The sequence below is a fragment of the Diceros bicornis genome, chromosome 8, assembly GCF_020826845.1.
Source record: "Diceros bicornis minor isolate mBicDic1 chromosome 8, mDicBic1.mat.cur, whole genome shotgun sequence".
In the NCBI taxonomy this organism is placed as follows: domain Eukaryota; kingdom Metazoa; phylum Chordata; class Mammalia; order Perissodactyla; family Rhinocerotidae; genus Diceros; species Diceros bicornis.
The window spans coordinates 10,708,208-10,731,042 of NC_080747.1; the positions used below are offsets into that span (position 1 = coordinate 10,708,208).

At 40.3% G+C, this 22,835-nt stretch overlaps 1 long non-coding RNA gene across 4 annotated transcripts in view; it reads left to right on the plus strand.

The window, feature by feature from the left end:
- Nucleotides 1-22,835, plus strand: part of LOC131409479 (uncharacterized) — a 282,348-nt gene that overhangs the window by 50,106 nt on the left and 209,407 nt on the right. For all 4 annotated transcript variants that reach the window (XR_009220933.1, XR_009220930.1, XR_009220932.1 and 1 more), the window contains exon 3: nucleotides 22,666-22,745. This is a non-coding gene — a long non-coding RNA (uncharacterized LOC131409479). The remainder of the gene's footprint in view (nucleotides 1-22,665; nucleotides 22,746-22,835) is intronic.

Genomic DNA, 22,835 nt, shown 5'->3' on the forward strand with positions numbered 1-22,835 from the left:
CCCCTGCTCTGACTAGTGGACCACAGTGATGTTTTGGGTCTCTGGAATCAGTATCAGTTCAGAGCCAGTGTCCCCAAAGTCTGATTATTTTCTTCTCTTCAATGCAGCGATACCCTAGTGAAAGACTGTAGGTCTCTACAGTCTTTCACTGTAGAGAAGGCTAGGAGAAAGATTAACAGTATAAAATTTCAGTAGTGTCCTGGGCACCTGCAGATATTTTAAGTGGAAAAAAATATTGTGCACCTAGAATTATGTACCCCTCCAAGTAGTCAAAAAGTCATTGTCTGATAAACCGAGACCTGTACAATTTGCTTCATGTCTACCGATTGTATGTGGGGGAGGAAGGATTTCACATGGTATGAAGACATATTCTATACTACCAAGAACTGACTACAAACAAAGATGCCAAGAATTGGAAAATCAATGCTTGAACAGTCTGGTGGATCTCCCCTCACTCAGATTGGAGCCTACACTCAAGAATCCAGTCTAGTGTAGAGTTGCATTCCTACAGACACTGTTAGTCCTTGGTGTTATACCCTCACTGGTTCTTCTCTTCCTCCAACTTTCCAGGGCATGTGTTTCCAGTGTCTTTTATTCCGCTACTCAGGTGGAATCTATGTTCATGACTGATGCCCATTTTAAACAATAATTCTTACTATTCTGTTCAAGGATTTGGTAATTATTGGCTAAAATATTGAAATGTTTAAAACACCTCTAAGAGTATTAATAAACAACTACAAAAAAATACATTTCGTCTCTATAAAGTAGAACTTCAGAGAGTGACATATGACCATTTTCAATATCACAGAACAAGAATAGTGATAGTCTGCATCTTTAAAATTTATATGAAGAGCCAGAGTTTTTGGAATAAATATACCACCCACTGGCAGATATTATCTGTCATTAAGTCATTCTTTATCTTCCTTCTAGGAACTATGAACATGTCTGAGTTCTTCATGCTTAAAATCAGTATGTATGCCATTATTTCAAGAACATTAAAATACATAGAAAAAGTGGAGGACAAAAACAGAAGTAGTTATTTCTGGTTATCATTAGTTATATACTTGATTATCATTATTTTTAAAAAGTCATGTTGTGTATCTTATTCTTTCTTTGTACTTTTAAATTCTCAAATTTTCTACAGAATGACATTTTCTCTCTTAAAATGAAAAGAAAGCAGACAGTATTAAAAATAACTATGTTTAATTTTAATACACCATTACATAATAATTAAAACATGCACATCACTCAAACCAGAAGAAAATACCCCAAATATTAACAGTAGTTATATCTGGATAGTAAAAATAGGGATGGTGTTGTTTTTTCTTTCTTCATCTGTTACAAAGAACCTTACTATTTTTAATTATGAAAAACAATTTAAAAATATAAATATAAGAAGTGCGTTCAACCAAAGTTTTATGATAACCTATTGTGTGACAGAATTGCTGTGATTATACACATGAATGAGGCGTGGCACCTTATTCTAGGAGTTTTCATTCTCATGAACTACTGTTTTATTAATTGTCACATAAAAAATAGAGAAAGAGAGGAACCACTTCTCACTGATGAAGAACATCTAGATGATGGGCCTTTGGTCAATTTGAATTGGCTTGGAATAATATTGGTCTGATAAACATATCCTGTCAGGAAGCATGGTGGAGTTCAAAAAGCATGATCTGTTGAGTCAGATCCATTTGTATTTTAATCACGTCACGTTTTCTGTGTAAAATCAGGCATTCAATTATCTGGGCCTCTATTTCCCCATTTTTAAAATGTGGAGACTAATACTGAACTGGCTAAGTCATTGTAAATCGAGCAAAACATGAGAAAGTGCATATCATACTATGTAGGGTTCTCTGACACAAAGGAATTTCTTCTCTCTTTGCCTTTATCTACAAGATTAAAAATTTTCATTAAAAATGATCGTCTCTCATATTTGGTGCAGTACTTAAATTTTGCAAACCAATCTCACATACTCTATCCTTATTTCTCACAAAATTCCTCCGGTATCAGGAGCATGTCAGGAGGTTTGATGGGATCAAACAACAGCTCAGTAGGATGCAGAGTGAGCTCCCAAGAGGGGTGACCATCAGGCTCAATCTCAGGGTTCAATGAGGCATGTTGAACTTTGCACAGAGCAAGGTTGGGATTGACGACCAAGGGTCAACCGGGAGGGATGGAGGAGGAGGGGCAGGGAAGAGTAGCTTGCCTTTCCCAAAACTGGGAGAAGGGACCTCACATTTGCTAAATTCCTTCTCTGTGCTAGCTTCTCTGTGTTGAGAAATTTCCTTGTAGTTATTTAATCCTCAAAATCACCCTCAGATCTGGGCAATACTTCCATTAACAACCAAGGAAACAAAGACCTAGAGGGGTGACAAGCTCAGGGTGATCCTGATAGAAAATGAAGAGGCCAAGGTTTGAACTGAAGGGCATCTGACTCCACCTCATTTTCCACCCCTTCCTAGGAATAGAGTGGTATCTTGCTGTCTTTGGGATTGAAACTGTCAAGTAACTGGATTTGTAGGATCAGGGTTTAGTTTCTAGAGAGAATAACTTGACACAGCTAAGTGGGATTTCAGGACTCGATCTGGGATGGGCTTCGGGTCTATTCACTGTGACTGATCCCAAGTCCTACAAACTGAGCGTGTGCAAAAGGGACGCTGAGAAAGTCTTCAGCCTGATGGCTCCCAGCAACTCACCTGAGCCACATTAATCATTGTGCTAGCCACTGCCAGACAAAGCATAGACTCTACCTGCTGCAGAGACCCCACTCCAAGGTTTAGAGCTGCTTCAGAATCTAGATTGGAGAATTGTCGACACCTATAACTTTGAAGGGCTGGGTCAAGCAGAGCTATAATTAAAGTAGACAGAGCAAGAAGTGTTTCCATTTCACTGAGGAGAAAATTGAGACTCACAAATGCTCTGGAGACCCAATTCGAGAGGCAAAGCCAAGCAGACCTTGTCTTTCTTTGAATTTTTGATACCTATTATGTTTTTTTACTTCTCCATGCTTTTCCTGTTGATGATTCACACCAATAGGCAAAATGAGCACAGATGCTTTTTCGTTCAATAAATGTTGAGTGAGTTTATTGCCAGGTATTCTTCTAGGCTCTGAGGATACAGCAGTAAATATGGCTGACAAAAATCCCGCCTCCATAGAGCTTACATTCTAAAGGAGGAAGACAAAATAAACAAAATATATTATAATAGGATATAGTATGATAGGAAGTGATAACTGCTATGGACAAAAATAAAGAGAGAAGAATTCAGGGAGGGGCCTCACTAGGAAGGTGACATTTGAGGAAAGACTTGCCAGAGGTAAGGGAGCCAGCATGTGGATTTCTTGCAGAGGGATGTCCCAAGCCCAGGGAACAGCCAGTTCAAGAGCCTTAAGATGGGAGCATGCTAGAAGTGCTGGAGAGTTTCAGGAACAGCAAGTGGCTGCTGTGGTTGGAAGAGTGTTGAGAACAGGATGTGAAGGGGTAGCAGGGTGCCAGGTTATGTATGTTCTTGAGGTTCATATCAAAGATTTCAGTTTTATTCTGGATAGGATGGAGATCCACAAGAGAGTGTTGAGCAAAAGAGTGATAAGATCAGAGTCGCGTGTTAACATGATCAGTGTGGCAGCTGCTGATTTAGAGCTGTGTGGTGACATCTCTACTGCACATGTAGATATGGGAAGTACCTCCATCCTTCAGCTTCAGGCTAGGTCTGATGACATTGGGCTTGGGACTTCAGGTGGCCATAAACCAGATGTCCAGAGTGGTTCAGGAGAAGAAAAGCATCAGGAATTGGGCCACTCAAACACCTCAAGAAGAGATATTTGCTTATATAGGAAGTCTCTCATGGGAAAATCTAGTTGCATTTCCAGATGGCAGTCTCCGTGTCATCTTGGCCACATTCCGTGGAGCACACCTGGATGCTGTTGACATGAATACATCAGCTATAAGCTGTATCTGATGGTCTTAAATTGATCCTTTAATGGAGAATCACTCAAAGTAGTACCAGCCTTGCCTGGTTCCTTGGCATGAATCTCCAAAAGCACCTGCTTTACCATGAGATAGAACCAGGAAGCCGTTATCAATGCTCCGTTTTGACTTTGAAGGATCTTTGTAGGAAAAATCTTTCAATTGTCCCTGGATTCTTCTTGAAAATGGCTTGAGGTTTTTCTAGACCTATTTAAAAAGAATCACAGGTCTGCCTAGTTGTTTTAACACATTTTTCGTTTAACCAGACATTTAACCAAACATTTATCTAACGCCTCCAATGTTCCAGGCACCACGGGAGGGGTAAATGGTAAGGAAAATTTACTCTCTGCTATGGATGAACTCACAGTCTAGTAGAAGACCCAGATGACTAAATAATAATAGCAGAACTACAATGCATGCTTTTACAGCTGTATGTCCATGATCATACAGAAGATCAGAAGAAGAAACATTTAATTCCATCAAGAGGGGTTAAGAAGGGATTTCCAGAGGAATTTAGAAGTAAAAGGTTTTTACTTTAGGAAGAATATAAGGTCTGTCATATTTAAAGGTATTTTTCTCACTCCACCTTTCCCTCTCTCTCTTTTTCCCTTCCTTCCTTCCCTGTCTTCTTTCCTTTAACAAATGCTTATTGTCTATATCAAAAATATGTAACGCGTTTGGGATTGAGTACATGGTCCTGCTCTCATAAAGCTTGTGGTTGAGTGAGATAGAAGAGTACCAATGTGTAAGAGTACTTGGTTTGGCTGGATTTTGGTATCCATGTAAGTGAGGTTGCCAGATAAAATGTCAAACATCTAGTTAAATTTGAATTTCAGATAAACAAAGAATAATTTTTTAGTATAAGGATGTTCAAATATTGCATGGAACATACTTATACAAAAAATCATTAAGTGAGTGTCTTTTTTTCCCTTTTTGCTACCCAGCAACCCTGCAGGAAATGAGGTTAGAAATATTGGTGGAGATAATAAAATTTTATAAATCATCCTAAGGAGTTTGAATGTCTTGCTGCCTGTAATAGGGAGCCATTAAAGTATGTTATGCAAGGAAACAATAAGATCAGATTTGAAATTGTGAAGATAATTCTGGCCACGGTAAGAAAAAAGTATGAGAGAAGGACAGAATTAGAGACAGCGGGGCCAGTTGGGCACCTGACTTAGGCAGCAGCAGGTTGGAGGGATGTTATTAACACAGTCACTTGGCAAAGATTGAGAAGAAGTAGAATGAAGGAGATGATAGAGAAGAGGGACTTCAGAATGTGCCCCTACCCTGTTTCTGGCTTGAATCTTTGGGTCAATGCTTCTGCCATTCTCCAAGCTGATGTTTCCAGGAGGAAGAGGTATTGGAAGACACACATTTTTGCAGCCAGTTTGTTGCATTTAAGAAATTTGAGACTGGGAATCTTCCCCAAGCTGTCCAAGCTTCAACCTCACCCTTAAACAAGAAATCTCTCTTTCTAGATTGTCCTGAATCTCATATAATTGTAGCATGGAGAGAAGGAGAAGCCACAGCAAAATTTTTTTTTCAGAGATAACCATTTTGTTGAGGTCTGCTCACCTCCAATTTCTTTTAGTCGTGCTCGAGATAATCATCAATTCTAAGAATTCAGTGGATTCTTGACACACACTTCAGGTATTTCTGAGCACCTGTGTGACTCTCCAAATATTCAAAATTGAATGTTCAGTCAACTGATCTCATATCCCGGCTGAGGGATTCTCTTTGGCATATCAGACCTTCAGCCCAGTGGGTTCAAATTTATGCTCGTATATGGCATCAACCTTGAAGGTGGAATCTTCAGACATCAAACCTTTATTGCAAGCTTCAAATGAAGTAGGGAAGTCAGAGCTTGCTGAAAACAAGTCTTATTTGATCTGCTTTAATGAATAGGTAAGAAGCAATTGGAATTTAAAGCATCAAAAGAATGCAGATGAATGCTGCTAAAGCATGCTTTCTTCACACCTTAAAAGTTTACAATTTCTTAAATATATTAATGCATTTGTCTCAAATCTTCTTTGCTAATAATTTACTTGCCAAAACAAAATCTCAGGAAAGTAAAAAAAAAGATATATATATATATGTATGTATAAAAACGGTATGTATGTGTATATGTACACACACATATTGCACTGAGGTTTTTACATCAATTGCTACAACTATATAAAGAAAAGAAACAATTGTTAACAGAGAGCTAGATGATTTAAAGACAGTACAATTTGATGAGGTGAGGAAGATTGAGATGTTTTGTGAGAGAGTGCTATTATTAGAACAATAATATTTGAAAAGAATTGACTCATGACTTTGCAGAAAGCCAGGAGAGGAGTAGGAGGGCAGAACACTGTGTAACAATTCAAGGTAAAATGGTATATTAGCAAAGGGATTAAGATACAGTAGGCATGATACCAATAGTATAATTCCACATCTGGGAAGGAGCGATAAAACTCTCATTTATTAGCAGGGGAAATGAATGGTCCAGCTGAGAGCAGTGGAAAGGTCTTATTTTATGTGTTGTTGGGGAAAGGAGATGAGAAAGCAAAAGAATGAACATTTATAGAGCTCATACTGTGCATCATCAACTGTGCCAAGAACATATATTAGCTCATACATCCATCTTATTGAAACCTCTCAACAAACCGCACCATTTAAGGACAGATTTTATCATCTGTACTTTACAGATGAAGAAACTGAGGCTTAGGGGGACTAAGAAACTTTGTCCTCATCACAAATTAAGTGACAAAAATGAGGTTTGAATTTGGATATTTGTCTCCAAAGTCCATGCTTTTTCTATTCCACTAAACTGCTGCATGTGCTTCATATTAGGAAGCTACATCAGTAGAGCGAAGTAAAGACCATTGCTTTTGCTCTTGACAAGGCACTTTCTACTCTGGCTCCCTGAAGACCCAAGAGAAACATTCTTTGTTCTATCATTGTTACTGTCTTCCGTTTGGAGCAATGGGTTAGCGACATAACCAAGGTAACCAGTGAGCCAAGCCCTTGCCTGGTCTGGCTGTCTCTCCTCACCGTTAGACAACAGTCCCACACGCTGAAGCCCACTTTGGGTTACTGCTTCAAATCTATGCAGAAACAGTCCTGCAACCTCCCACTAGACATTACTGAAGTCAAAACAAAATGTTCTGGGATCTAGTTTATTTAAGAAGGAAGGCTGAATGCCATGTCTTATAGATGAAAAATATTGTCGTCAATATTAGAGATAACCTATTATGTGTTCTGAATTATACTTTATGTCTTACATATATTTTTAAAGCTTAAATTAATTTCATCTGCTATCTTTGTTTTAAAAATTAAAAACAGCAATTTAAATATGTCTAATACAATTTCAAGGTCATAATACTTGAATAGTCTATGCAGGAGTCTATGCAATCTATATGGCCTTAGGCCAAATCCAACCCACCACTTACTGTTGTGAATAAAATGTTATTGGAACACAGCTACTTACACCCATTCATTTAGTATTTTCTGTGGCTGTTTATGCAATATGTGGCAGAGTTGAGCAGTTGTGACAAAGATAGCGTGGCTGCAAAGCTGAAAATACTTACTGTCTGACCCTTTTCAGTAAATGTTTGCTGACCTCTGGTCTATGACAACAGGAGATAGTTCAACCTTACATTTATAATTAGGTTCCATACATTGCATTTCATCTTGTTTCTTTCAAGAGAAACCATGAAACAGTTGTCTTATTTGACAGCATCTGAATTTGCTTAGGCATTTCTCTATCACAAAATACTTATTTACTTCTACAGGGAAATTATTTTTTTTAAATAAAGGGAAATATTTCTTTAAAATATTCACCAAAACACTGTAATGTCATGATTTCTTCTTTAGAAAGGAAACATATTTAGGCATAAAGAGTGTACTCATTTTTCAAAAAAAAATGTTTGAGTGCCTATTATCATGTCAGGTCCTGAGCTAGGTGATAAGTATGGAAAAGGAGCAGGGGAGAGAGAATCCCCAAAGTAATCAAACAGTAGGGTACTAGCATAAATATAGATGCATAAACCAACGAAATGGAATTGAGAGCCCAGAAATAAACCCTTGCGTATATCGTCAACTGATATTTGACAAGAACTCCAAGGATACTCACTAGGAAAAGAATAGTTGCTTCAGTAAATGATGCTGGAAAAACTGAATAACCACATGCAGAAAAACAAAATTGGATTCCCATCTTATACCACTCACAAAAATTAACTCAAAATGGATTAGTGACTTAAATGTAAGACTTGAAACATTAACTCCAAAAGAATACATTAGGAAAAATCTCCTTGACATTGGTCTTGGCATTGGTTTTTTGGATATGACACCAAAACCACAAGCAAGAAAAGAAAAAAATTAATCAGTAGGACTCCATGAAATTAAAAAGCTCTCTACAGCAAAAGAAACAATCAACAAAACGAAAAGGCAACCTACAGAATGGAAGAAAATATTTGCAAATCATATAACTAATAAGGGGTTAATATCCAAATTATATAAAGAACTCACTCAACTCAATAACAAAAAAACAAACAATCCTATTTAAAAATGGGCAGAAGGACTGAATAGACATTTTGCAAAGAAGACATACAAATGACCAACAGGTACATGAAAAGATGCTCAACATCACTAATCACCAGGGAAATGCAAATCAAAACCACAATGAAATACCACCTCACACCTGTTACAATGGCTATTATCAAAAAGACAAGAGACAACAAGTATTGGCGAGGATATGGAGAAAAGAGAACCATTGCGCACTGTTGTTGGGGATGAAATTGGTGCAGCCACTATGGAAAACAGTATGGAGTTTCCTCAGAAAATTAAAAATAGAACTACCCTATGATCCAGCAATCCGACTTCTGGGTATATGTCCAAAGGAAATGAAATCAAGATCTCAAAGAGATATCTGTATTCCTGTGCAGGATTATTCACAATAGCCAAGATATGGAAATAACCTAAGTGTCTGTTGACAGATGAATGGATAAAGAAGATGTGGTATATATATATATATATACACACACACACATATATATATGTATATATACATATATATATATATAATGGAATATTATTCAGCCGTGAAAAAGGACATTCTGCTCTTTGGACAACATGGATGAAACTTGAGGACATTATGCTAAGTGAAATAAATCAGACATAGAAAGACACATACTGTATAATATCACTAATATGTGAAATCTAAAAAAGCCGCACTCATAGAAACAGAGACTAGAACGGTGGTTACCAGGGACTGAGCGTTGGGGGAAATGGGGGGATGTTGGTCAAAGCGTACAAACTTCCAGTTATAAAAGGAACACATTCTGGGAATCTAATTATAGCATGGTGATTATAGTTAACAATTCTGTATTATATACTTGAAAGTTGCTAAGAGAATAGACCTTAAATTGATGTGATGGAGGTGTTAGCTAACGCTATGGTGGTAATCATTTTGCAATATATAGTTGTATCAAATCAACACATCGTACACCTTAAAATTATACAATGTTGTATGTCAATTATATCTCAATGAAGCTGAGAAAAGAAAAAAAAGAATCTCTAGCCTTGGAGAGCTCAGCCTGGATTACATAACTTGCCCCAAGTCATACACTTAATAAATAGCAGTGTCGGTTTTAACCTAGGTCTGAATGGTTCCAAAGTTCTGTTTACATTAAACGTGTGCTTTCCAAACTGAGGAATGTGCAGCCCCACCCCCAACACTCCCCACATAGCATGAGCCAAGAATATACAAAGATACAGAATTACATGGCTTCAATTTTACTAGACAGTATATGATTTTAAACAAATTTTTATATTAAAATAAGCCTGACTATTTTACGAAGGAGAATGCAAATTTCAAATGAATATTTAAGATAAAAGACTTTCAATAAATTAAGGTTTGCAGTGCCCCAGCCCCTGGGGGCAGAATATTCTTTCTGGAATACTCTTACAGTAAGAAGAAAAGAGAAAAAGGAACAAGTCTTTGGTGAAAAAAATGCACAAAGAGAAACCTCATAACGGCTAAGATTTAACTGGAAAGAAGAAGAGAAAAAGTTTGAAGGAGAAGAAAGCCCTCAAATGCAAACTTGAAAATGACTTTTACAGAGTGTCATTGGTCAACCTGCCACTGAGAACCCTAATTAAGACATCTGCTAAGAATTACCAGGTGATGCTGGTCTCACTGTCACACCATTTTAATTGACATGCTGAGATTTCCTTCCAGATTAACTTCATAAGTAGTCTTCCTAATAGAAAGACCACTTAAATTAAAAGTGGGCCGTAAATGGGGATTTGTGATGTTAATGGGCCAGTATAACCTCTGTGTCATTTACATACATTTCCATTTTTCCCAATGCATATTTTCATATATCAAATGATGTCACTGAAGGCTTTGCATTTTGGAACTGCCTTTGAGCCTTCAATACGAGTTACATAAAACCCATGTTCCAGAAAAACATGAGTTCAGCCTATTTACCCAGATGCAGTAAATGTTTGGAAGACATTTGAATCGAATTGAAGCACAGAGCCTTGTAACATTTGAAGAGTTGCTTAATACTTGAATAACTCAGTATGTCAGCAATGCTAAAAAACTCCAAAAATGTTGACTCAATGTGGTAGCCCAATATAGCATGTCTACCAATCTGGGGAGGTTAGGGCAGAGGCCAACTCAAATAGGACTTAGAATAGAGGTTTTGAGGAAAGGGCACTGAAATTGGAGTCTACCAGACCAGAGTCTAACTGTGGGTCTGCCACCAAAAGACCTTCATCCCTCCAAGTCTCAGTTCTGTATTTAGACATTCTGGGTAAGCACACATACCTTATGTTTGTGGTGAAGATTGAAATGATGAATTAAAAGCACTTGTATGTTAAGTTTAATAATTAAGGGCAAAATTTTGCTCCCTAGTAGCCAAAGCAAAGAAGGGGACAATGAACTCTTCAGTTTTTCTTGACCAGTTCTGGGACTCTCTTTGGTGCTAGGACAATAGATGGAGGAACGGCACATTCAGTCAGACTTCCAAAAAGTATTTTGAAAAACTAAGTTGAGCAGATCAAGTGTAACAATGTAGCAAAACCTCCGCTTCATGTTATCTTTCATGTTACTTGGGTGTAGTATTTTATAATGACAGATTTGAAGTACTTGAGAAGCTTGAGTTGAAATGTTGCTCTCTCTGGGTAGAATACCAATGGACTGGATGTTTCTTCTGCACAGTTTCATTAATCATCACTTTTTTCTTGGAATAGTAGGACTAACTCTTCTCTCAGTACTCTCCACAGTAACTGGACTTTCTTCTTCGTCACCTCACTTCATTTCCCATATCCTACTTACCATGACACATATTAAAATAACTCTCACTAGTATATCTCCTCCAAAACCAACTCTAAAGGAATGAGGTTTGTACAGTAATGTTCCTCTGATTTTTGCAGTTTATCATTCAGCATTGTCTGAAATTGTTTTGGGCAAAGAATTGCACGTCTATATTTTGTGTTTATTTTCAACCAGAAAATGAAATAGGGGCATAGCAAAGAGGCTTTGTTGTGTCTCATCATCCAGAAAGCCTTCCAGAGAAGCTTCATGAGTAAGCAGCCACATCTCATAAAATCCACTTCCTATAGACTGACACTGGGCCACAAGATGGGGCAGACACAATAGGGGATAATACCTGGTAGCACCTCGCTCATGGACTGTGGGAATAATGATGGGAGGTTCCCAGGCTTCCAAATGTTCACAGATAGCAGGGAGGTTGGTAGGGGCAGGAAGGACTGCCAGGGGGCAGAGTATCACCAGAATATCACCAGGAAAACTTGGTAGTGTACAGGAAACAGTTCTGTGTCCCACAAGTGGCAACACCTTTGAGAGTTTTATAAGGCCTAGGTAAGGTGTAAAGGTCTTGAAATCGTTCCACTTTGTTAATGTAGCAGACGGTGGTAGTCACATTTTTTGTGTATTCCGCATTCTTTCCAATACCTTTTCTTCTCGTTCCTTTGGGGAACCCCTCCTTCAATCTGTGTGGTCCTGTTAGAGTGTGGAAATCATTCTGCCCTTACCCTCAGCTAAAGAGGGGACATTTGACCCTGGCTGGGCAGACCACCCCATCCTTCTGGGTAGAGTTATTGCCTACAGGTATGTATGCATGACCGAAGCAGGGTTAACCAGCATCTTTCCTAGAATTAATATGTGAAATTTGAGAGTAGAGTTCTTTTTCCATTGGCATTGCCAAACTAGGAAGAGGTGGGTTTAGAGAGGGGGTAGGCATATGAGAACCCTTCAGCAGATAAAACCAGGCAGGGTGGACTGGAGAGAAAGACAGACCCCAGGACTCATCCATACTTGTACTTCCTCATCTTGTGAGCCAAGGAATTCCCTTTTCACTTCAACTAGTCTGACTTGGGTATCTGACTGTAATTTAAAGCCAGTTAAGTCTTGGAAAAGGAGAAGGATGTATGACCAAAGGAACGAAGTGAGAAATCAAGTGTTGGCAAAGGCTATGAGGCCAGTGAATGGGCTGGGAAGAGGTTAGGCTACATTTTGGCAAGGAAATAAAATTCATCTGCCTTTTAATTAACCTTTTCTCATTTTTCTTCTGTTAACTTTGTGCCTGAAAATGTCTAAAAAAAAAAACTAATTATTTTCAAGCGGGTGTCAGAATACTAAACATCAAATTCCCCATCCAGCACGTTACAAAGTCCAGCCTATCCCTCTATACAGGGCTTTCCACATTGAAGCCCTGTTAAATCAATGTTAACGAGATTGGAGAGAAACAAGTTTGAGAAGCAATGTGATATCACAGAAAGAATACTGGCTTTTCAATTAGGGGCTGAGATTGGAATAAACATTTTGACACCCTTGTGGGGTATTTACTTTCTTGCTCTGAGCCTTAGTTTTTTCAACATGGAAGTTGGAATAATAATAATAATAATAATCCTTACCTCATATCTTTTTCATGTGGATTAAACGATGTACTGTAAATGATGTATACTGGTCGGTACTGACAGTAATAGGTTCTCAATTAATGTTTTATTTCTTGCTTTCAAACAAGTTCAAAGCAATGTTGATGGTATTCAGAGGAGATAGAGAAACTATCTTCACTCCTCACCACCAAAACAGAGGCAGAACCCTTTCCGGGAGCCAGAAGAGAGTGGAGCTAATTACTTTTTTGTTAATTTGTGTGTGTGTGACACAACTTGGAAGGCAGTTTCAGAGTCACTGCAGCAGCCTTTTGGGTTAAATCTCTGGGTGCTGTTTGGAGTACTTTCTTCTTAGGAATTTCCCAGAATGTTTTAGGATCCTCCTAGGCAAGCAGGAATAGGGAATCAGATGCTCAATAGTGACTCAAAAGGAAAATTCTAATCTCAAGAAGGAGAGCTAATGGACAAGCACGTTTCTTTCTAGGTTGACCTGGTTCACCAGGGTCAGATAAGATTCAGAGATTTAGGGTAGACTATCTGTCCAAGGTGGAAAGGAACTCACACACATTATTTCCATTGTTATTGTGATGCCAACACCATCACCTCCACTCCCAGCAGCTATTAGTCGATGAGAAGCTTCTAGACACTTTATATGTGTTAATTTATCTAATCTTTTTAATGACACACACAAAAAAACCCCAGATATTATTAATATTTCAATATATATAAGAGAAATGAAAGTCTTGAGAAGAAATTTACTGGACAGGCAGCAAAAGTGAAACCGAGGTCTATGTGACTGCAAAGTATATTCTCCCTTTCCGTTACTGCACTCCCTAACAGCTGGTGTATAATGAGAACTAACAAGTGAAAAATGGATGGCCTACATTATTAAATCCAGGACGGGAGTCTTATCAGCAGTCGCACCTTGAGAAAGCCAAGGGCTGAAATGTTACTTTTCCTGTCTTATCCTCTAGATGAGGGAATTGATGTAGAAAGAAGGGGGCTGGGCTGAAGGAGTAGCTTGACTGCCAAGGGAGAAAAGAGTAGCTTGCCACCTTGGAACCAGAGAACTGGGACAATCACTTTCAGGCTCTGTTGGAGCTTGGCTACCAGCTTTGCCAGGCCCGGGAGATGTGTCAACCAGCCATTTACATGACCCTTTACTAAGTCAAGCCTATTATTTGCCTTTCATGCTGGCTTTTTAAAAAGCCCTTGACAGACACAGTAGGAATAAAATAATGAATGTCCACATGCTGGGTGCCTTCTTAAAAATGAAAAGTTGAAGTCTGAGAAACTTTACAGTCAAGAAGTAGTGGCTTTGGCACCTAGGAACACTAAGTATTAAAGGAAAGTGGTGCATGTTTAGTCCCATGCTCTAACCACGATTTCTCTGAGAATGGGTAGAGTTTCTACTGGCCAGCACTGGATAGGAGGTGCCAGTGAAAATGCAGAGCTGCCTGGGATGGGTGACACACTCTTCCACCAGGAGCCATGACCCACTTAGCTGAGAACAGCTTATTTCTGGGATGTCAGGAGGCCAGCTTCCTGAGGAAGATGCTTAGATGGACAATCACACAAAGGGCAGGGCATGCTGACGTGAGGGTGCTGAGTCATTAGGCTGCAGTCAAACCTAGTCCATAAGTGAGGGGAAATGGCCAGTCAAGGGAGGGAACTAGACCTGTGGTTTTCAACTTGGGGTGATTTTATCTCTTCTAGGGGACTTTTGGAAGTTTCTGGAGACGTTTTTGATTGTGATGATGGGGGAAGGAGTGGATGTGCTACTGGCATCTATCTGGTAGATAGAAGCTGGGGATGCTGCTAAACATCCTACAATGCACAAAACAACCTCCACAATAAAGAAAACTTGGTCCCAAATGTCAACGGTGCTGAAGTTAAGAAACCCTGATCTAGGGGTACCAGGAACTAAGTCAGAAAGTCAAATTGGGTTTAGAATCACCAAGGAGAGGGGCAAGAGGAATGGCCAGTGTCAGAATGCACAGAGGAAGTCCATCCTAAAACAGATCTACACCATGCCCTGCAGGCTGGGGTTGCTACTGTTGACCGGGTTTACCCAGCTCTCTGCGACCACTGGGTTCCCTGTTCTAAGTCATGCCTGCTCATATGTGTGCTTGCAAGATTTTGTCTGCCATTATTTACAAAAACTGTCTTGAGAGCAGCAGCTGAGGAATGAAAACCAGGATGGAGAGAATTTGTGGTGTAGTACTTCCTTAGCTTGGGCTTCAGTCCTAAAGTCTTCAAATTCCAGCTCTATCACTAGGTGTGTCTTTTATTTTCCAGCTTTATTGAGATATAATTCACATATAACATTGTATAATTTTAAGATGTACAACATGTTGATTTGGTACACTTTTATATTGCAAAATGATTATCATCAAAGCGTTAACTAACACCTGCATCACATCACATAATTTGTGGTGAGGACATGGCAGGATGTCTTTCTTTCTCATAGCTGAATAATATTCCGTTGTATGTATACACCACATCTTCTTTATCATTCATCAGTTGACAGACACTTAGGTTGTTTTCATATCTTGGCTATTGTGAATAGTACTACAATGAACATGGGAGTGCAGGTATCTCTTTGAGATCCTGTTTTCATTTCTTTTGGATATATACCCAGAAGTGGGATTTCTGGATCATACAGTAGTTTTATTTTTAATTCTTTGAGGAACCTCTATACTGTTTTCCATAGTGGCTGCACCAATTTACATTCCCATCATCAGTGCACAAGAGTTCCCTTTTCTCTACATTCTTGCCAGCCTTGATATGTCTTGTCTTTTTGGTGATAGCCATTCTAACAGGTGTAAGGTGATATCTCGTGGTTTTGGTTTGCATTTTCCTGATGATTAGTGATTTTGAGTACGTTTTCATATATCTGTTGTTCATTTGCCTGTGTTCTTTGGAAAAATGTCTATTCATTTCCTCTGACTATTTTTTAATTGGATTGATTTTCTTCTGCTATTGAGTGTCTTAAAGCACAGTAATTAATCTCTCTTTTCCTAACCTGTATCCTAGGGATAATAATATCTACATCATGAGTTTGTTTGAGGATTAAATAAGATGATATATATAAAGAATCTAGATAGTTTTATAATTATTTAAAAAATAGTAACTATCATTCTGGTTGTGGTTACTATGTAGGCAAGATAGAATGTCTGGAGTGAGGGATAGGGGAGGGTGCACTAGGCTCCCCAGCCAGAGGCCCTGGAGAACCCAAAGGTGGTGTGAAGTAATGGGCTTGTGAAGGGGGTGAGACACTCATGATTTGTGATCTCCAATAGTAAGAAACAAAGATCACCGAATAGTGATCTGAAACAAAGTTGAATTTATTTACTTTTCTGTCAAGGGAGAGACACATGTCTTAGGTGGGAGTTAGGCAGGTCTCTCAGAGCAGAAGTAAAAAGGGCTGGACAGATCACAAAAAATGGACAAAGTACACCAAAAAAGGCCTTCTTCTGAGTTCAGGTCTCTGATTGACTCAGGACTGTGATGTCTTTGTTGTGGTCACTTTTATGTTTCACAGCATCCCTGATGCCAGGAAGCCTGGTATCAAGCACATCCAGAATGAACTATATAAAATTCCAGCTGCAAATTCAGTTGAAAACTTCATGTGCAAATACTTAAAGCTTATCATTGAACAATGTCAACAACACTGTTGCATTTCCTTTGTATTACTCCTGTGGTAGTTTGAGTTCTCTGGGAAGCAGATTCTGAAATAGAGTCTTGTGTATAGAATATTTATACAGATGCATCCTTAGATTCTAGATCTGTGGAAGAGGAAGAATAAAACAGGAGTGGGCAGAGGGAGAAATTGAGTTGGGAGCCCCGCCCAGTGACAACTTTGGCCAGACCCAAGGGAACCCTAGAGTGGCATTTCAGGGTTGTTCTCTGTTAGGCTGCCTCATTGATCATTGGATATGGCTAGCGTTAAGGCCATCCCCAAGGGGCTGACAGCTGAAGGTCTTCCAAGAAGGAGGATCTGGATGGCACAGTCTTGGTTTCATTTCATGCTTAAAACAACTCTGTAAGGTCCGTGTGGGAGTGAGAACAGGCTCGGGGAGGGTAGGAGGCTTACTGAAGGCTGCATGCCTGCTAACTTCTCCCTGGGCACTCAAACCCAAACCGCAGCTCTCCTGTCTCACTGTCTCTCCCTTAGAAGGAGAGGGGGTCAGGTAAGTGGGAGTGGGGAGAACACGGTGGAGAACACAGGATGAAAAATAGACTTGAGCTAATTCTGTAGGCAGGTTAAGATGCCTCAATTTGTTTACATAAGGTGTGCATTCTCCACGGGGGCATTTTGAAAGAATTGATTCTTGGTGGAGGGCGAAGAAACCATACTCTATATATAAAGAACATAGAGTACGTAAGCAGATACACAGCATATCTGTGGTATTAAAATTTAATGGGCGATGATTGGGAGAAAATATCTAAAATGGCTCCTGGAGGGGGAGCAATAAAGAAACAAAGGTATAAGAGAATATAAAGAAAGGAAGAAAAGCAATCTCTAAGCCCCAAATTTTCATCATGGCCTTTGTGTTCCAAGAATTCGTCTGTCCAAGGTCTTGGAGAATAGGAATCAGCAACTAGTGGCCCTTAGTATTACCAGGATACACAATGCTTTTTGTTTTATTTTTTGATTTTTGTTTTTGCTTATATAATATTAAAATGAAACTAAAAAAATTCCCAGTTGGGCCACCATGTAAAATTTTGGAGATCTTGTATGTGCATGCAGTCACGTGCACACACACAAGATATTCAACTTCTCTTGAATAAGGGAATATTTGGCAGCCCTGGAGTCCCAGCCCTGCTCCCCACATCCAGTTCCCCACATAGAAACGGTGGTCTGGCAGGGATCGCCTGCTGCCCTTCCCAGTGGGCATCCACCTGTGGGCACAGCCCCCCCACTCTCATTTGAGGTAGCTGAGGCTGCCTGGCTTCATGCACTTACCTTACCTGCTTGGTCTGTGTAGGCATTTGAGTTTGCTAGCTCTCTCCTAGGATGTTAGAGCTGAAGGAGGAGCCCAGAAGTTCTCAGTCCTAGCTTCACATCAGGGGAGTTTTAAAAAAATCCATCCAGGGATTCTGGTTTAGTTTTCTGTACATCAGTATGTTGTAAGAGCTCCCCAGGGGATTCTGATGTGTAGCCCAGACTGAGAACACTGATCTAGTGCAGCCCTTCATTTTATAGCTTAGGGAATGAAGTCTTGGAGAGAGAAAGTGAGTTGCCCAAAGACACATAGCTATTGTTGGAGGAGCTGGAATTAAAATCAGGTCTGTTGACCCTGCCTGGAGTATTTCCGTCTACCTCACATTGCCTTTAAGTTTGTATGGGGAAGGATGAAGTAGCAGGTAACCTGGTCAAAACACCGGACTTGGATTTTATTTCTGAGTTGGCTCAATGTCATGCATTTAGTGCCTCTAGTTAAAATAGTAGCTAGTAGTGCCTTCTCTTCCCTTGGTTTTAAACTGAGATAGCATGGAGTCCTGGAAATAAACGGTAGAAGAGAAAGGGGAACTTACGTGCATCCAGCAGCTTCTATGAGCTAAAATTGTTCTAGGTGTTTTACTGTGGTTGCTTAATTTATTCTCGCAGTGACCCTAGGAGGTTGGTGTTATCAGCTCCATTTCAAAATGATGAAACAGGCTCAGATGAGTTTGGTCAGGTGCCCAGAGTCTCATAGCTAATGAGTGATTTGTGCTCAGTTCACAACTTTCCAAAGCTGACATTTTGTCAGAGTCTAGAAGAATGCAAGTTCCACAGAGGCAGGGATTTAAAAAATCTGTTTGCTCATTAATTTCTTTCCTATATGCCTACAATACTGATGGCACATAGTAGGTGCTCGATAAAAATTGGTAGGGTCAGTGAATTTGTACCACTGAGCTGTATAGGCCTTACGACTTGAAGACTAGGGATTTTTGAGGTCAATGAAATATAAAACATCAAAGAAAAATCTGCTTCTTTTTAATTTTGGAGTCCAGCAGCTTTCAAACACCTGCAAGGGAGCACAGTGTATTACAACACCTCCTCTAAGTTGCCTGATGTCAAATGTTGAAGTATAGCAAGTGACAGCCTTGTCCTAAGCGTATGAGAAAGAGTGTGTGTGTGTGCAATGCCGTTACATTATTTAGGGTATTTATTTAAAAAACTGTAATTAAGGAGAGAAAAAGCATTAATATCTCATAGATTGTTCTAGCACCCTGGGCCCAGCACTGAGGTGTGCCTGGTGGGAGGAGCTGATATGGGAGTTTGGGAAGTTCAGCGAGCCACCTCACTTCTCATCTCCTCAGACCTGAGCTTATCTGCACACTAGCTAACACCCTTCCATCCATTACTTCCCAAATCACAGCAACGTGGTAAGAAATGTAGCCTTCTTATCCCTGCATCTCCAGGACTTGGTCCGTAGAAGCACCCCATAAATGCCTGTTTATGAAATAAATGACATGATGATTGTGTTCCTATAGAAATGGTATTTTTCTTGGTTGAGGTACATGTCCCAGGTGTTGCAATTTCTATGACTTCCCCCCCAAAATAATCTCTGGTTCATTTTGGATCGAGGTAGAATGTAACAAATTTTCCCTACTTTTATAGTTTGTAACATCCTGGTGACCCTTCACCTCTTTTATCTTTCCAACAGTCATCTGAGATGTTATATCCATATTACAAGTGAATCAAAGGAGGCTCAGAGAGCTTGAGGAATCTTTCTGAGGTCACTCAGCCAGAAAGTGGTGGCAGTAGGATGTAAACCCTCTCTACTGAGCTCCCAGATCGGACCAGTTCTGTGCAGTAAAGGATTAACTCTGCCCAAAGAAAGATTTGACCTTTGACTGGCTCCTGGGAGATAGCCTCTAAGCCCTTGGAGTGCTCTCTCTGTTGAGACCTTGGGCCACACCAGATAGACTGTGCTAACCATATGATTTATTGTGAGGATCTTGGGCCACACAGTATCAACGTGACCTCTTGGAGGGGCTGAAGATTAAGGTCAACCATGTGAGCAGCCAGTCATGTCTATATGACCAATTCCCAATAAAAATCCTAGACACCAGGCTCACGCGAGCTTCCCTGGTTGGCAGTACTCCATGTGTGTGGCCACGGATTTTTGCCAGGAGAAGTAAGCTCTGTTCAGGACTCCACTGGGAGAGAACAACTGGAAGCTCGGGCCTGGAACTCTCCTGGACCCTGCCCTACGTGCCTCTTCCTGTTGATGATTTTAATCTGTATCCTTTTGCCGTAATAAAACATAACTGTGAGTATAACAGCTTAGCTGGGTTCTGTGAGTCCTTCCAGTGAATTATTGAACCTGAAGGTGGTCTTGGGACCTTCTGAACTCCCAAGTTCCTACAGTTCCTCTCTGCAATGCTCAGGTGGGGTCAACCATAAGGACTTACGGGGAGGGGCATTACTGCCCAGAGACCAAAGTGGGCAAGACTGAGGGGCTGCAGGTCATGATCAGGGTGGAGAAGCGAGTATGAGGTGGAGATGATCCTCCAAATGGAAAGAGAGCTTGGCCTAGTGGCCACATCTAGCTCCCTTTCTTTGTGACATTGGTAGCAGACTGCAACCTGAGAGACCTACCCACCATCCCTCACTGGGAATCAATCCTAATACATCAGTCTTGAGACATTTTCTGTTGTGACACATCTTGTAAAAGTGAAGAGGGTTTTCTGTCGAATTAACAATCTTTGCAGTGTCTCCCTCTTTTATTTTTAATTTTTTTCATTTTTTGGTGAGGAAGATTGGCCCTGAGCTAACATCTGTGCCAGTGTTCCTCTACTTTGTATATGGGATGCCGCCACATCATGGTTTGATGAGCAGAGTGTAGGTCCACCCCCGGGATCTGAACCCATGAACCCTGGGCCTCCAAAGCGGAGCACACAAACTTAACCACTATGCCACCAAGCCGGCCCCTCTCCCTCTATTGTTCTCCCTCCCTTCTCCTCCTTTCTCTTCTACCTTTCTGTTCCTCGCAGCTCTCCCCACCTCCACCTTTTATTGCTATGTGCCTGGTCATTATGCCACGTTCCTGAAAGACAAAAAGCACAGAAGGGGCAGCTTAGTGGTCATGAGTGCAAGTTCTGAGTTTGATTCCCTGGCTTTGACTCTCATCTCCACTACCTTCTTATTCTCGGCCCCTCCCTAGGTAGGGCTGGGACAAGGGGGAGGCAAGTGAGGCACTCGAGTCTCAGGCCTGTGTCTGTTTCAAATGCCTTGTCTGGAATGTGGTATTAACCTTAGTGTCTACCTCCTAAGGTTATGAGAGTTACAGTTACTCCATCTCCCATGCTCAGCTGCTTCCAACACAGAGTAAGCACTATTGAAGTGCTAGCTATTCATTTTAATGTTTCTTACCCACAAAGAGTGCTCTTCTTAGGAAAGGGCAAGTAATTGACTAAGATATAGGAAAGATATGTATATTTTAGGTAAATCTAAAGTGTGTGAACTCTACTCTGATAGAAGTAGGGCAGTTTCACAGGACTGGGATGGAGTGTCCATGCCTCCTAGGAGAACTTGGTTCTGTCTATAATTAAGATACCTGAATTTTCTCCAAGAAATGAATTTCTTGGTCACCCATCTGCTGCCTCCCGCAGTAGCACATTACACAACCTCACACAGATATTTGTCACCCCAAATCTGCAGATGCTGAAGGCAAGACTGCCTAGGATTTTCATGGCCTAGAGGGCAGCGTAGTTCTTCTTCAGGATGACATTTGAAGTCCTTGGTCTGAACCAGGGCAATGGTTTTTAACCTTGGCTGCACATTAGCATCGCCTGGGGAGTTTTTACAAAGTCCCAATGCCCAGATCCACCAGTGGAAATTCTGATTTAATATTACAGGCATGGCATTTAATATTCTAATATGCTAGAATGATAGTTCTTATAATCTCCTAGGGGGTTCTAACATGCACCAGTGTTTGAGAACAACACCTTGCAGCTTCATCACCTGCTGGTGCCCTACTGTGCCTTTTCCTGTCTGCATAGACTTTGCCTCTGTTGTTCCCAGTAGATGGTATGCTCTCCCTTCTTTGTCTGCCTGGTGGGCACCAGTTTGCCCTTTACAACTCGACTCAGATATGATCTTTCTGAACCTTTCTGGGCAGCCTGATCCCAGGCAGAATGATTGCTGCCTCATCTGTGTTCCCATAACAATTTCTAGACATATTTCTATGACATATTTCTATTATAAAGAATTATAGGCTTTTTGTATAGCAGTTTGTTCATTTGAGAGTTGGGACGTTGTCTTCATCACCTGTATGTCCCCAACACCCGGTAGAGTCAGCCCCTGGTGCAGAATAAGCACTCGGTGAATATTTAGTTGGGTTAAATTGAGGTACTCAAAATAGCTATCATGTCATTGATGCTGAACTATCCATTCCTTATGATGCTGGTCTCTCTCTTTGTTTTGCTGTTACACTTACTGCTCAGTACACCAATGTGCCTCATTTGTGCAAACACTGTATTCTCAGTTGAGTATTGAAGTATTTTGCTAATTGCGGGATTGCTCGTGGCCATAGTGTCCTGTTTCTCAATGTGCCTGTCAGAATTTAAAACCAAGAGTGCAAGGCTAGAGTTAGTGGTCTGCAGGAAGTCTGCATATATACAAATGCTAAAATGCATCTGGGAACTCCATAGGTATAAATGAAAACCCAGGAGAGATATTCTGTCTTGTAGTCCATTCTAAGGTCATACATCTTTTGATTTTTAGTTAAGAATGACATCCATCTTCTAATTGTAATGGCTCTTCTTTTCTGTTTATAACAAATCTCTACTACAGTGTTGTACTGTGGAGAGGGATGGAGACTGAAGAATTGAGCAGGCCAGGAGGCAGGAGAGATCATCTGCAGGAATCAGCAGGTATATCCCAGGTGGCCGTGCTGCTGCTTAGGACAATGGCCTAGGTGGTTGCTTATGAGTGGTGTCCATCCTGATTGATTACTCATTGCC